Source organism: Canis lupus, chromosome 6 (genome assembly GCF_048164855.1).
Source record: "Canis lupus baileyi chromosome 6, mCanLup2.hap1, whole genome shotgun sequence".
Taxonomy (NCBI): Eukaryota; Metazoa; Chordata; class Mammalia; order Carnivora; family Canidae; genus Canis; species Canis lupus.
In genome coordinates this window covers 31,987,868-32,002,166 of record NC_132843.1, presented here as the reverse complement: position 1 = coordinate 32,002,166, position 14,299 = coordinate 31,987,868, and the positions used below count along the sequence as shown (strand labels likewise).

General features: G+C 36.0%; 1 long non-coding RNA gene across 4 annotated transcripts in view; it reads left to right on the top strand.

Annotated features, from left to right (window-relative positions):
* Nucleotides 1-6,140, top strand: part of LOC140635183 (uncharacterized) — a 96,009-nt gene extending 89,869 nt beyond the window's left edge. For 3 of the 4 annotated variants that reach the window (XR_012032527.1, XR_012032528.1, XR_012032525.1), the window contains one exon: nt 2,745-3,771. This is a non-coding gene — a long non-coding RNA (uncharacterized lncRNA). Of the gene's footprint in view, nt 1-2,744; nt 3,772-5,871 lie in introns of those variants that run through there. The other variant, XR_012032526.1, reaches the window with a different exon arrangement.
* The last annotated feature ends 8,159 nt before the right edge of the window (nt 6,141-14,299 follow it).

The following is a 14,299-nucleotide window of genomic DNA, read 5'->3' as shown; positions in this document are numbered from 1 at the left end:
GTATGTGCTTGTTGAATCAGGGAATTAACTATATACTATAACACACATCTGTTCCTTTGACACTGGTTTCTAACCCTTATTAACCTTTTCTTATCCCTTCTGGATTTTACAAGGTCTATGATATCATTATATTCACCGTGATTCGCATTTATCGGACACGTGTAGTGTGCCAGATATTGAGGCCTTTACAGTGGACAAAATGATAATCTTTGCTTCTTGATACTTTCATGCCAGTGAGAAAAGAGAAAAAATAGACACAATTAATAAGTAAAATATATAGTACATAAGTCGGACAAAAGGAGAAAGGCAGAGAAAATGGAGAGGGAGTATTGAAGGGGGTTGCAATTTAGGAAGTCAGTGAAATCTTCCTAAGAAGGCGCCATTTACAAAAAGGCTTGAAAAAGATGAGGGAGTAACCTGTACTGGTTATGGGGCATACAGCATACACAGTGGCCAATGATATCAATCTGCCTGACATATATGAGAAAGATGAAAGTGGTTGATATGGTGGGAGTGAAGTAAGCAAACAGGAGCGATGAGTCAGTGAGGCCCTTGTGGTGCCCTCAGTGATGAAGCCTGTTTTAGTCTGCTTGGGCTGCTGTAACAAAATACTATGGACTGGGTGGCTTAAACAGCAAAGATTTATTTTCTCACAGTTTTAGAGGTTGGCAAATGTAAAATGAGCTGATGGCTGTTTTGGATCCTGGTGAGAGTGCTCTTCCTGGTTTGCAGAGGCCTTCTCACTGTGTTTCCTCATGTGGCGGAGAGGGGGCGCTGTCTGGTGCATCTTCTTACAAGGCCACAATCCTATTGTATTGGAGCCTCACTTTTAGGACATCATATAATTTTAATTATGTCTTTATAGGCCCTATCTCTAAATACAGACACATTGAGGGTTAGAGCTTCAGTGTCACGAATTTGGGTAGGAGTCCAGCACAAAGCTCAAAGAAGGAGTAAAGCTTAAAGAGACCTCGAAGCAGTACTCCCCTGGTCTTCTCTGTGAACTTGGGAAAACAGCTACTGAATGGCCCCTTCAATCCCAAAGGCCAGGCAGCTGGAGGGCAATTTGTGTCTGGCCTCAGTGGCTTGTCAGGAGTTAGTCCTATGTGTGCATAGTCACTAATGAATCTACTACTACTCTTTGTTATTTATTAAAATAACTGTAGGGCCCTATTCAGCATGTACTCATGTGTTTTATTTCTTTAAGTATGCCTTGATTCTCCCTACTACAGTGCACCATCCTTAAGAAGCACCTTTTATTTTTTTCCCTAAACACCGTAGTGCCTTTACCAAGACTGAGTTCACAGTGGCAAGTCAATAAATTCCTTTAGTACAGAGACACTTCATTCTTTCTTTCTTCATTAGGAAAGTTTTCATAGCCAGAAAAGAGTGAAAGATTCATACAATTATAGCTCTAAAAGTATTTTTAATCTCATATATGCATATTCACGTGTGTATTTGTTTGTACATATAACACAACAACAGCTATGACAGAAGCAAACGTTTATATATAAGATAATTTTGCTGCCCAAGATATTATGGTTATCGTTCCAAAATTGTGTTTTCCAAGGATAAGTTTGGATAAATAAAAACGCTCCATGAATATTCAGCTGTGCTTTTGGATTGAGATTTCTACTGTTCTGAATAAATTCCAAAAGTATTTCTACATTTAAGGTCCTATTACATCTTGAAAGGCTAACTCATTGTAGAGAAGAGAGTTTGATTTGCTGATTTCTTTTAGGGCAGGCATATGAACTAAGTCAAAGAGATCAGCTAATGTTAATAGTTGTGGGAGGGCACGTTTGATGTCTTTGAGCACTTCATTTTACTTTTTGAAATATGGGATAATCATTCTTATTTATTTTTCTAACGATCAAGCCGATATGATGTGAGCCCATAGATATATCTTATAATTTATAAAGAGCAGACCATTTGTTATTTCCCAAGTCTAACAATATTAGAGTTACCAAATTCATTCCCCAGAAGAAAATGATAATAAATGATAGCTCACTGACATAAGCCAGATCACTCAAGATCATTTGACTTGAAAATGGGAAATAGATTTGGGTTTTACTCCCAGTAAAACCCAGTTGAGTGACTTGGGGCAAGTCATTTTGCTGTTTCCTTAAGATGGTTAATCTGGATAAAAAAGGTAAAATGATATTTATGGGATTATGTTCTTGGGAAGACTCAATAAAATAATGTGTGAAAATAGCATTTAATAAGCCGAACGACACTGTTCAGACTAAGATATTTTTTAAATCATCTAAAGTAAGACTCTTCCCTTTTTGAAAAAGTTCACCTTCTTACGGTTGGGAAGGGAGATAATTCAAATCTATGATTTAAATTAGGTCCTAACAATGGAAGGTTGTACATACTAAAAAGTAAAGGTCCAAGTTGTTCTTTTTCTCTTTCAAAATTGACCACTGGTAGAGAATGTCATTGCACACTAAAAACTTCCATATAAATGTTCATTTTTAAAAATTTCCAAACTTCCCTTGGGCACTAGGAATGGGATTGGACAGACATCTGGAATCACCCATTATCTTGGCTGTGAGTTGGCATCTCCCAGGATGGTCCATATTAACATATCCCTGGATGGCAGAAGTTGTCATATGCCTTCATAGCATAACTTGCGTATTTTGGAAGGCATTTCTGAGAACAGATTTTTTCGACAATGAACATGCCAAAGGCTTGACATGAAAAGTACTTATGCCTAATGTCTGTCATTCTCTCTCTGCCAGTTCATCTTTCCTGGGTTGGCCTTCTGCCACACTGGCACCTGAAATGTAGCAAACAATGTCATTGGATGCTGAAGGTGTGACCGTAAGTTGTGGTTATCTTCCAAGCAATTACCATATGGTGTGCAATTCAGCTCTTCATCTCCTTGTTCGATGGGAGAATAATAACAATGACAATAATGCCATTTAATAATGTATTTTATCTTTATGGCCTATTCTGTTCCCATATTTCTGTGTCTTTAAGTACATCGATGCAGGGGGACCTTAGACAGCCATTAAAGTTTAGTCATCTCTCCAGAGTGGGAGGCTATTGTATATAAAACAATTCAAAAGCAGGCTTGATCAAGAAACAAGGGAGATTAGCATATTGAAACAGGATTAGGGAGAAATTTAAGAAAAATAAATTAACAAGTGGAGCGTGCCTTTTTACAAAGCAGGCCCTATGCCCACGCTTCTTCTTTTCATTCTTTTCTTTTTTTTTCCCCTGCTATTATTCCTGAGAAATATTTTGTGAAGTGTTTATAGAACAAAATACAGAAATGAAAACCTTCTGGAGGCAAGATACCCTTATAAATAAATATGAATTGGGCTCTCTACCAGATTTCAGATTCAAGGTTCACCACTGTCAATTTTATGAAACCGGATCACAACTTTCACAAACTTAAAAACTAGATCACTGTACCCAGCTCATAGGAGATTGGATCAGATCTGAGATGTCATTCAAAGTTATTCAGCCAATAAACATTTACTGAACACCAATGTGTTAAAGATTTCATGGTTATCCAGGTTTTAGTTCCTGCAGTCTAAGATTTTACATCATCATGAGGGATATTGAAAATTAAATCAAGGATTATGATTCAGCACAAGAAGAGCTGTGTTGGAGCATATAGCAAGTATGGGCATCTACGAAGTATTCCTGAGAAGATAATCATTGTGCTGCATTTTATAAGGAAAATTAGAATTAATCACATAAAAGAGGAGAATGGACTTTTATATACAGAAAACAACATGTACACAGTTATGGAGGATTGATCCCCACTACATATTCAGGAACTAAAAAAAAAAATGGTTGGAATAAAATCTGTGATTTGTTTTGGAATATTCATCTCTTGATTTTTAAAAGAACCCTATCAAATGGAAAGCATAGGCATTCCTTTTCCCATTTTATAGAGAGGACATGGTAGTTCACGAATTTAAGTTTAATGCCCAATTTAAACTATAATGGAGAGGAAAATCTGGTTCTAGAAGACTGACCTTCAGATTTCTCATTTAGTTACTCTGTATAAGTGCTACCCTGCACGAATTCATATTTCATAAGGAAGATGCACCATGATAGAAAAAACACAGGATGATCAGTTCATAAAATGGGAACAGACCTTTGAGAAATATCTGGAAAAGAATATGCACCCTCTCCCTACTGCAATCTGTTAAGAATTTTTTTTCTTGCCCTTGTAGCCACTGTTTATTTATATTTTCCTATTTACTGCATAAAAATTAATTTCAGTGAAGCCCTTTATGTATGTAAGCACTGATAAGTAACACTGTAGCTTTCTCTATCACATGATCCAAACTATGCATTCAATACAGCTTCCCAGAGTATTATTGAACAGCTTCCATCTACAAAATAATTTGGAGTTACTAGGGAAAGTATATGGAAAAGTAACAAATATGAGCATGCAACTCTTCCTCCCTGTAGTAGTTGATAATCTAGTAAGGAATGATGACTCATAAGGAGCTCTAAGTAAAGACAGAATAGGTACAGAGAGTGAAAATATACCCTGGGAATTTGAGGAAAGATGATTCTAAGTTTATTGTGAGGATATCTGGAAGATTTCTTAGAGGAGAGAGAGTTTATGCTGGCATCTGAGGAATAGCTCTGACTTTAATGGATGTTATGAGACCAGAATTGTTGCAGAGAGGGGGCACAAAGTGAGGAAGAACAAGGGATTAAGGAAACCTAGGACAGGGGTGCCTGAGTGGCTCAGTCGGTTAAACATCTGCCTTCAGCTCAGGTTGTGATCCCAGGGTCCTGGGATCAAACCCCACATCAGGTTCCCTGCTCAGCTGGGAGCCTGCTTCTCCCTCTCCCTCTGCCTGCTGTGTGCTTACTCTTTCTCTCTCTCTCCCCTCTGTCAAATAAATAAATAAATAAAATGTTAAACAAGAGAAAACTTAGGACATATTACATAAATAGAATGGTACCATATGGTGTAAGATGCAGCTAAAAGGCTTAGACACTGCAGAGATGTTTGCATTCCAAGTAATTATTAAGAATTGAAATCTATAGTTGTATTAGCATTTACTTATTTTTTCCTTCAAAATGTGTGTGTGTGTATGCACACACGTAGGTGCATAATAGATATAATGTATTATATACATTATAATATATAAATACACATGACACATAGAACTTTAATCCAAATTCCATCATTACAGATGAATAAACTGATGTCAGAATAATTAGGCAGCTTGTACAGATAACTCGAAACAGAAATAAGCTATAAACCAACTGTAAATTATCCAGCTTCTAGGATGGCATTGTGCACAGGAAAAAGTCCTTATAGTAGCACAGAAGCTCTCCTCAAACTCATCTGAATTTACATTTTCTGGCCTCATCTCCTCACACGCTTGACCATCTCCTCACACTGAACTATCACTGTTACTAAGCCCTTCAGTCCCCTTTTCAAAACCTTCAAGCACATGCCTGTCCTTCTTCCACATACCCATTCAGTTTTGTGAAGGAAAAACGCTATGATGTGAAGAGCTCTGACCCTAACTGCACAGGATGGGATGAGAATGGGGTAGGCAAACTTTGAACTGGGTGATAGCTGGATACTACCATGAGATATATTTATTTATGTAGTTATAATTTATAACTTGCTTACTTCTAGAAAGGATTTGAGTCAGCTAGCTAAAAGTTAAAATACTTGCAAAAATCCTATTTTGAAGCTCTTTGATGTGAAAATTATACCGCACAAGTTCGCACACCGAGAGTTTCTCGTCTGATTTCTGCCTCCATGTCTGATCCATTTCAGCAGTGCAATTGCTTGATGATTTTTTTTTAAAGCAAATTTAACAGAACAACTCACACTCTCAGAAATGCTTTGATTTTACTTTGGTTTATGCTCAGGGCGAAGATTTTGGCTCTGGTTTTCCCATCCACAGTTGTGAATTCACTTTAAATAAAACGCAAGAGGAAATCAATGTCCAGTGTCTTGGCTGAAAATTAAATGAAAACAAACATTCAGGATGCACTAAGCATCCAGGTTTCTGTAACTAAACTCCATCAAAGGACCAAATGTGAGGAACCTCGGGGAGTCCATTTTTCTCCATTTGTAAAGGCCCAAGGGCTAGTAATTAGGAAGCTGAGCTACTCTTCCTCTTCAATTCTGGCCCTAACATTTTGTGCATGAGGTGAGAGATCTTGTTTTCCTAAAAGCATTTCTCTGCCTACTGGTCATTTTGTGATGTCTTAAAATTATCTCTTTATGAAACTTCTCTCCCCCTCCTTCTTCTCGAATTTGGGTTAAGGTTGTTAAAGGAGTCTCCAGATATAATATATTGTTCTAGGGAGGGAACTTATAATGACTTATAATGAGAAAAATTAAAACCTGAATTAATTTCTGCATTAAACTCAGTAACAATTTAGCCATTTAACATAAAATGTTGTATTTGTTTTGTTTTGTTTTGTTTTGTTTTGTTTTGTTTTGTAGAGCCTTAGGAGAGAAGCAGGGTTTCAGGTGCATCGACAAGCTGCAATAGTAAGTAATCTGTGGCTATTATATTTAAAAAGAAAAGCATCGATGAGGAGAACTTTAGAATGATTCCCTTATAGTAACACACCCAAAAGGAAAAGAAAAATAATCACGATTGAAACATTAAAGAGCAATTTTGCATTTTTGTGCCTGTTAAAGGAAGAGGTGGGGACTCTGTAAAACATCTGAGAAAGATGAATGCTCTGAAGAACAGAGGCCAGGAGACTGCAAGGAGCTCTGTAAAAATCACTTGAATCTGAACCTGAGTTAAAATAATAAATTCCACTAATAAGGTTTTAGTTCTGTATTTCAGGTTTTTTGTAATATAAAATAATCTCCTGAGTTCCTGCTTATTCCACTTTTGCATTCTGTTCTTATCTGGGATAGGCATTGGGTTTTAATTCATTTCCAAACATCCAAGCCAAACTACCAGAATATGTCTTTGCTGAAGGGAATTTATGCTTTTAAGCCTTCATTCATTCTACACTTTGTTCCATACAGGCCTGTGTTTTCACAGCCTTTCCTCTTCTATCTTCTAAGGAAAATTCTGGAAGAGAAAATGTAAAATGCTGAGAAAAACTATGCTGGTTCAGATTAGAAATAGTAGGAGGGAGGAAGAGCCAACTGGCCTGAAGTTGAAAAAGAGAAATAAGACATTTGGAGGGAGGAGATTATGAGAGTGCTTAAGAAAAAAGGTAGAAAAGATCTTTAGGGCATTTGTCCTTAAGGAATTTAACTGCCTCATTGATATGCCTTTAAGGCACTTCCACAAAGATTTTCATTGTATTCCAGTATTTTTTGGAAGTCATATTTTGTGTTTTATAACTACATCATCATGCAGGTCTGGTAGTGTTGAGCAGAAGAGATATAATTCCTGGAATCTGAGGTACAGATGATAAGGACCACTCACACAATTATAATGAGAAAGTGTTATTAAAGTTCTTAGTTCTATATTTATACTTATTGCATTTAATATGTTATGTATGTTAATTCTCATTAATGTCTGTATTGTCTTTAAGGCTTTGTCAATTTGATGGAAATGTTTACAGAACAGAGTTAGGGAGAATGAGTCCTCTCTATCGCCAACAGTACCTAGCTCTATATCTCATTCACCATCTGTAGAAAGTCAAGGATTTTTAAATTTGAAGACCTAACATTTTGATTTCAGCTCTTGAATTCTCATCTTTACGTCCAGTTTTAAAGCACCAATATAGTCCATGATATTAATTATCACTTAGGTTTGTCATAGTTATTAAGTGAATTACCCATTGTTTTGAAAACAAGTAGTTGGTCTGTACAAATTCTGTATTTGTCCCATTTTCTGTGCCCTGATTCTCAACAGTCATGGTCTCAACCAAATGGCATATGCTCTATAACATGTACTAAGTGATAATAACAACACTGCCTAGCACAGAGCCCTTACTATGTGTCAAGCTCTATTATAAGCATTTGTAATACATTAACTTACTACGTTTCACCAAAAACCCTATAATGTAGGTTTATTACTACCATTTTACAGATGGAGTAAATGAGACAAAGAGAGCATAAATGATTTACATACAGTTGCACAGCTAATAAGAGGGCTAGAATTCAAACCCAGGTTTTGTGACTTTGAGAAGATTTTATGATTAATTACCTTATTAATGCACCAGTTGGCCTTGGGATCATTCTCATTCCTATTCTAAGAGCTCAGGCAGTTGGTTGAATTGATATTGTGCTGATGTATTTAATGGAGAATCTTTAGATGGAGGAAGGAAGGAAGAAAGAGGAAGAGCCAACTGGCCTGAAGTTGAAAAAGAGAAATAAGATATTTGGAGGGAGGAGATAATGAGAGTGCTTAAGTCCCCTTCTCCTGAACCACCATTTCTCCCTGCTGCATATTTTAGTAATGGCCTCTGGAGACATTTATATTAGGTTCAGAATTGGTAAGAGAACCATGATGTGATTTCTTTAGTTGGATATTCTTTACCAACAACTAATGAGGTGGGTACCAACAGGTCTTATTGTCAGAGATGGGGCCTAAGTATTAGAAAGTTTACATGATACCCTTGGTCATAGCACAGATTCTGGGCTATCATCCAGAATGCACCAGGTTTTTTTTGTTTTGTTTTGTTTTGTTTTGTTTAATTCTTGGGGTCTGCTATTGTCTGAATGTTTATGACCACCTGCCCCTCATTCATATATTGAAATCCAAAGTCCCAAGGTCACAGAATTTGGAGGTGGGGACTTGGGGAGTTGATTAGCCATAGTAGAGCCTCATGAGTGGAATTAGTGCCTTTATAAAGGAAAGAACTCTCTCACCCCTTCCATCATGTGAAGTAATGGCAAATAAAATAAAATAAATAAAATAAAATAAAATAAAATAAAATAAAATAAAATAAAATAAAATAAAGTAAAATAAAATAAAATAAAAAGCTATTTAGGTAGTTGGCTCTCGCCAGATACCAAATCTATTGACACCTTGCTCTTGGACTTTCTAGCCTCTAAATCTGTAAACAACTAATCTGTGTAGTTTATAAGTCACCCAGTCTATAGAATTTTGTTAGATTAGCTCAAATGGACTAAAGCAGGTTCTTTCTGACATATCATACCATAGCAAGAACTTAAAATCTGGGAAATATCCTAATTAACAATCTAGTAGTAGACAAACATAATAATTAAATATGGGGCAAATATTATAGGGAATATTTAACTGTTTTACCTACCTTAGTCCCAAATATTTAGCCATAAAATTGGGATAGGCCTCCTAAACCATGAGTTTGTTTCCACAAAGGAAGTTTGATACAATATTAAATTGAAATATGAATTATTTCAATTGGTTTATTGAATCCAATTATAATGATGTGCTGTAAATTAGTTGATAAAACAGCAAAGAAAATTTCACTAAGAATATCACCATCAGGGGTGCTTGACTGGCTTAGTTGGAGGAGCATGGGACTCCTGATCTTAGGGTTATAAGTTGGAAACCCTACGCTGGTTGTGGAGATTCCTAAAATCAATCAATCAATCAATCAATCAATCAATCAATCAACTTTGAAATATCACCAGAATCTTTAGTACTGGTTGTCAGAATATAAGCAGAAGACAACTTCCATGAATGTTTGATAGGTAAGCAACACAAAATTTTTGTTCATACCTTTCTAGCTGACAGGACAAATTAGCATTTATTATACAATAGCATCTTCATCTATTACAGTAAGTTTCTCTTACAGAAACCAGAGGAGTATCAATTAAAAACATGATCTTGATCCTAAAGAAAGTAAGAGGAGATTTTTCTACTCCTTCATTATTTATTTTCTCAAATAAATATTTTTATCAGTTTAGTAATTTTGAGAAACCAACATCATGATAAATTCTGTATCATCTGACAATGCCCCACCCTCTGTATTTTGGTTCTAGAAATAAAAAAATAGAACTTGTCCATTTTCTGTCAAAACTGAGGAATTTAGCAGAACTTGAGATATGAAAAATATGTTATATTTCATGCTCAGATTTAACCAAAGCAAACGTAAGATTGAATTAATTCTCCATTTTGTTTTGAGGATGTATGTGTATATATATGCATGACTACAGAAATAATGATGTAATTAGATTTGTGGTTTAGCATTTTCAAAGGCTTTTATTTGATAGATACACATAAATATATACAAAAGATATTTTGCATAAGTAAGGGTAAAAAATCACATAATGGAGCCAAGCAAATCTATTTAAGCAATTAGGATACAAATTAAGATTAAAAATGGTTCACTTGTAAGGAATTGGTCTGCATACTATCAGGTATCATAATTCTCATATGGATTATTAATGATTTACTTATTTTAAAGTCAGAATTTTTTTTTGCCTATTTGTGAATAAGAGGAATAAACATAGATTGAAAATGATTATTTTAGAATGGTGAATAGAAGAAGAAGAAATTTCAGTTATGGATCACAGAGATTGACTTTTGCAAGTGAAGGACAGAATGGCTCAGAAATAGGATGAAATTAATAAAATTTTATTTAAAAAAAAGAAGATAGAAAAGTGTGGTTAGTTAGATTTGCATAGTCGAAGCTGCTGAATAATTTTACTTAAAAAAATGACATTTTATCAATGATACTCAGAGACACTAAGTAACTGATGCATCTCCACTTCATCTCACTTTGAATAGGCCTGGCTTCAAAGGCAATATTACATTCGTTAAATGAAGCTTGTTATAGGAAAATAATAGTGGTCAAAACTGCTATTTGGGGTTTCAACAATAAAGTAGCAGAAAGATAATTCCATAGGCTGATTTCCTTTACTCTATCTCATGCTGAATAAAAGCTACACCCACCAGCTGTCCTTTGTGAATATGTGAAAACTGTATCTGAATTTCATTATGACTCCTTGCTTTTCAACTACCCACATTCATAATTCTGGTTAGATTGGAGAATTTAGTGCAGGACTGGTGTGTGTGTGTGTGTGTGTGTGTGTGTGTGTACATGTGCCTTCAGATGAGTGGTGTGCATGGCATTAATATGAGGGTTGGGTGGAGAAGTATGATGAGGTAGGAAAAGAAAAAAAAAGGGCAGGGAGAAATGAGGCTGTAGAGCCTGGAGTATAGGTAGAAGCAGAACCTAGTAGGTCATCTTGGAAATTACAAGCAGCCCTGAGAGAAGAGAAAAGGAGGAGCTCAAGCTGGTGGCTAGGGCAGTATTAGGAAATGATGTTACCACCAAGGACACCTTCACCAGGCCCTCAGTAAACTACTGCAGCAGCCCATGACATCACCAACTCTGGCATAACAAAGGATTTCTAGATTAGCCATTTAATTGCATTGATCAGCAAATTAAATACAACACTGCCTTATCTGACTTTTAATACCTACGCCCCTTAATCAACCAATGTCTTAGGTAGAGTGACTGGTCATTAAAATTACTGAACCTGCAGTGATGGCATATTTCTTTCCAATGATTTGTAAGAGGTTGTGGATAACTCACAATGACAAATTTGTACTACTCCGGAGTCTTGTTAAAGAGATGAAAGTATTTTTACATGATGTAATTCATAAGAACCTATTAAAGTTTGCTTTTATAGTGAGTCAGATGAAGAAATGCCAGGATTCTGGTCAGTCACATTATATCAGTTCATGTTGGTAGGGACACAGTCTGCCTGGCTGGAGAAACAGAATTATAGGATGAACTATCTAAATTGAAAGAAAAATTCATCTGAGCTGTCATTCATAAAAAAAAAAAAAAATGGTCAAAATTAGAAACTTTTTTGTTCACATATGAGAGTAGGGCTGGTTTTGAGGGCTTGCGTGGGACCCTGTGCTCAGAAGGGCTTCATGCTGGGTTTAATGTTCTCCTGTTGCTATTTTGAAATTTTTAATAATTTTTTAACAGGGGACTTCACATTTTAATTTTGCCATGGGTACCACACCTTTCATAGCTAGTTTTGCTAGGGGAGCTGTTGGAAGTACAGGAAAGGAGAATCTTGATATTGAAGCCATGCTTGATTTCAAATGATGGGATTGGCTTCAAAATCTATACCACTCCCTCCTAGCTCTAACCACCTATCTATACTTGCAAAGGTAAAGATACAGTCTTCCATACTTCTATACTTATAAAGGTAAATTATATGGTCTTGTGATCCATATTTGAGGAAAAACAAAACAGCAATTATGAATGTAAAATTGCATTAAAATATTTCCCTTACATTTTATGTAGTAGCAGTTCTTTGTTGTTTGGCAGAAGAATATCAGAGATAAAAATTGTACATCCAGGATAGTTCACATTCCCTTTCCTTGTACCAAGCAGAGAAACTGGTTGTTGCATTTTCCAGTAGATTGAATTGTTACAATTACATTGTGTGTAATAATATTTAAATAGCTCCTAGTGTTTGGCAGGCATTTATCTGTTTTACTCTCAAAGATTTGTGAATGTTGCTCTGCCTTAGAACACTTTAGGTAACAAGATATGCAGTATTGGGTAGTCTTTAGGAAGAGTGTTTCTTTGACCTACTACATGTACCAGACAGCATTCATTTAAATTAACAAATTGGTTGACAATGTTCATTTTTATGATTTTTAATAAAACAACTTTTTTTGGGGGGGGGTTGGGGGAGGTGAGAGAAAGATGGTGGGGAGGGGGGAATTTTAAGCAAACTCCACACCCAGCCCACTGTAGAGCTCAGTCTCATGATCCCGAGATCATGACCTGACCCAAAATCAAGAGTCATACACTTAACTGACTTAAGCACCCAGGCACTCCAAGAAAACAACTTTTACTTTCAACCTAGACTGTGTTTTTATCAAATTTAAAGAGACTAGTTATTAGCATCTTCTCTGTGATTGAGGGCAAGAACTAGAAAATGAGCTTTGTTTTGTTTTGTTGTTTTTTAAGTAGAGAAATGAAATTTACCTTTTCTTTATCTGAAGATCAACAGAACATTGTTTTAATACCCACATTAAAAACAATGGCATAAACAAAACAAAGCCAAGAAATAAATAAAAAATAAAAATAATGGCAAAACAGTATTCTGTTGATTTTATTTCTGAAGCATCTTTTGAACTTTCCATTTCTCTCTCCTTCTCTTTATCTCTTTTTAAGATTTATTTATTTGAGAGAGAGAGAGAGAAAGTGAGTGTGAGCTGGGGTGAGTGAGGGGCAGAGGGAGAGGAAAGGAAAGAATCCTCGAGGCAGACTCCCAGAGGAACGTGGAGCCCAACATGGGGCTCAATCCTAGGACACCAAGATCAAGACCTGAGCTGAAATCAAAAGTTGTTGCTTAACTGAGCCACCAGGTGCCCCTCTATTTCTCTTTATCCCAACTGCCATCATCCTAGTCCAAGCCAGTCATATCTAACCTGGACTATTGGATAAAATTGGTGTCTATTTTCCTTCAGTTTTCCTTTAAGTTATTCTTACATAGCAGCCAAATGATAGTCCCAAACCATAAATCTGACCTGGTGGCTTCCCTACTATAGCCAAACTTCCAATGGCTTCCTACTCTGCTTGTAATAAAATCCAAACTCTCCAGTTCTCTAAGTAATCCCTGTCTACTTTCTGTTCATGTTTTATCATTAGTACTTTCACATTTGATTTTCCCGCTCACTGAGACTTGTACTGTTTCCAAATTATGTTGTACATTGTTTCCTTGTTCATAAAAGTTTTAAGGCTTTTTCAGTGCTGTTTTCTTTCTCTACCATATATCTATCCTCCAAATGTGACTGACAGATGCTTTCTCTCCAAATCTAACATGAATGCATTCATTCAACTAATATTTGTTAAGTCCTTCATTTCCTAGAACTGTTAGACATACTGGTTTTATAGTGAAGAAACAGAAAGCAAAGTCTTTGTTTCATGGAGCTTATAATCTAGTCATTAAGAGATTAATATAATAATGTCTGGCAATGATTAGTGGTATGATAAATCTCAATCAATCAAAATAGAAGATGTTATTTTAGACCAATGACTGAGGTGGATTTTCTGAGATGATAAAACTTAAGTCTGAATATTGAAAATGTGTCAGTTAAAATAACAGAGGAATGAGCATTCCTGGAATAGGAAACAAGAGAAGAAACCTAGAGATGAAAACTGCAAGAACCTCTTTATGGTCAGAGGGGAAGAAGGGCTAGGGAAGGTAGCTGGGGATCAGACCATGTAAGAACTGGTGGGCTATGAAAGGATTTAAATTTTAGTCTTAAGTGAGATGGGAAACCACTAATGAGATGAGAGTGGAATGATTACGTGATCTTTTTAGGTTTTAGATGATGCCTCTGGCTTCCCTGAGGAGAATATACTGTAGAGAAAAGAGTGGCAGCAGGGAGGCCACTTGGAATTA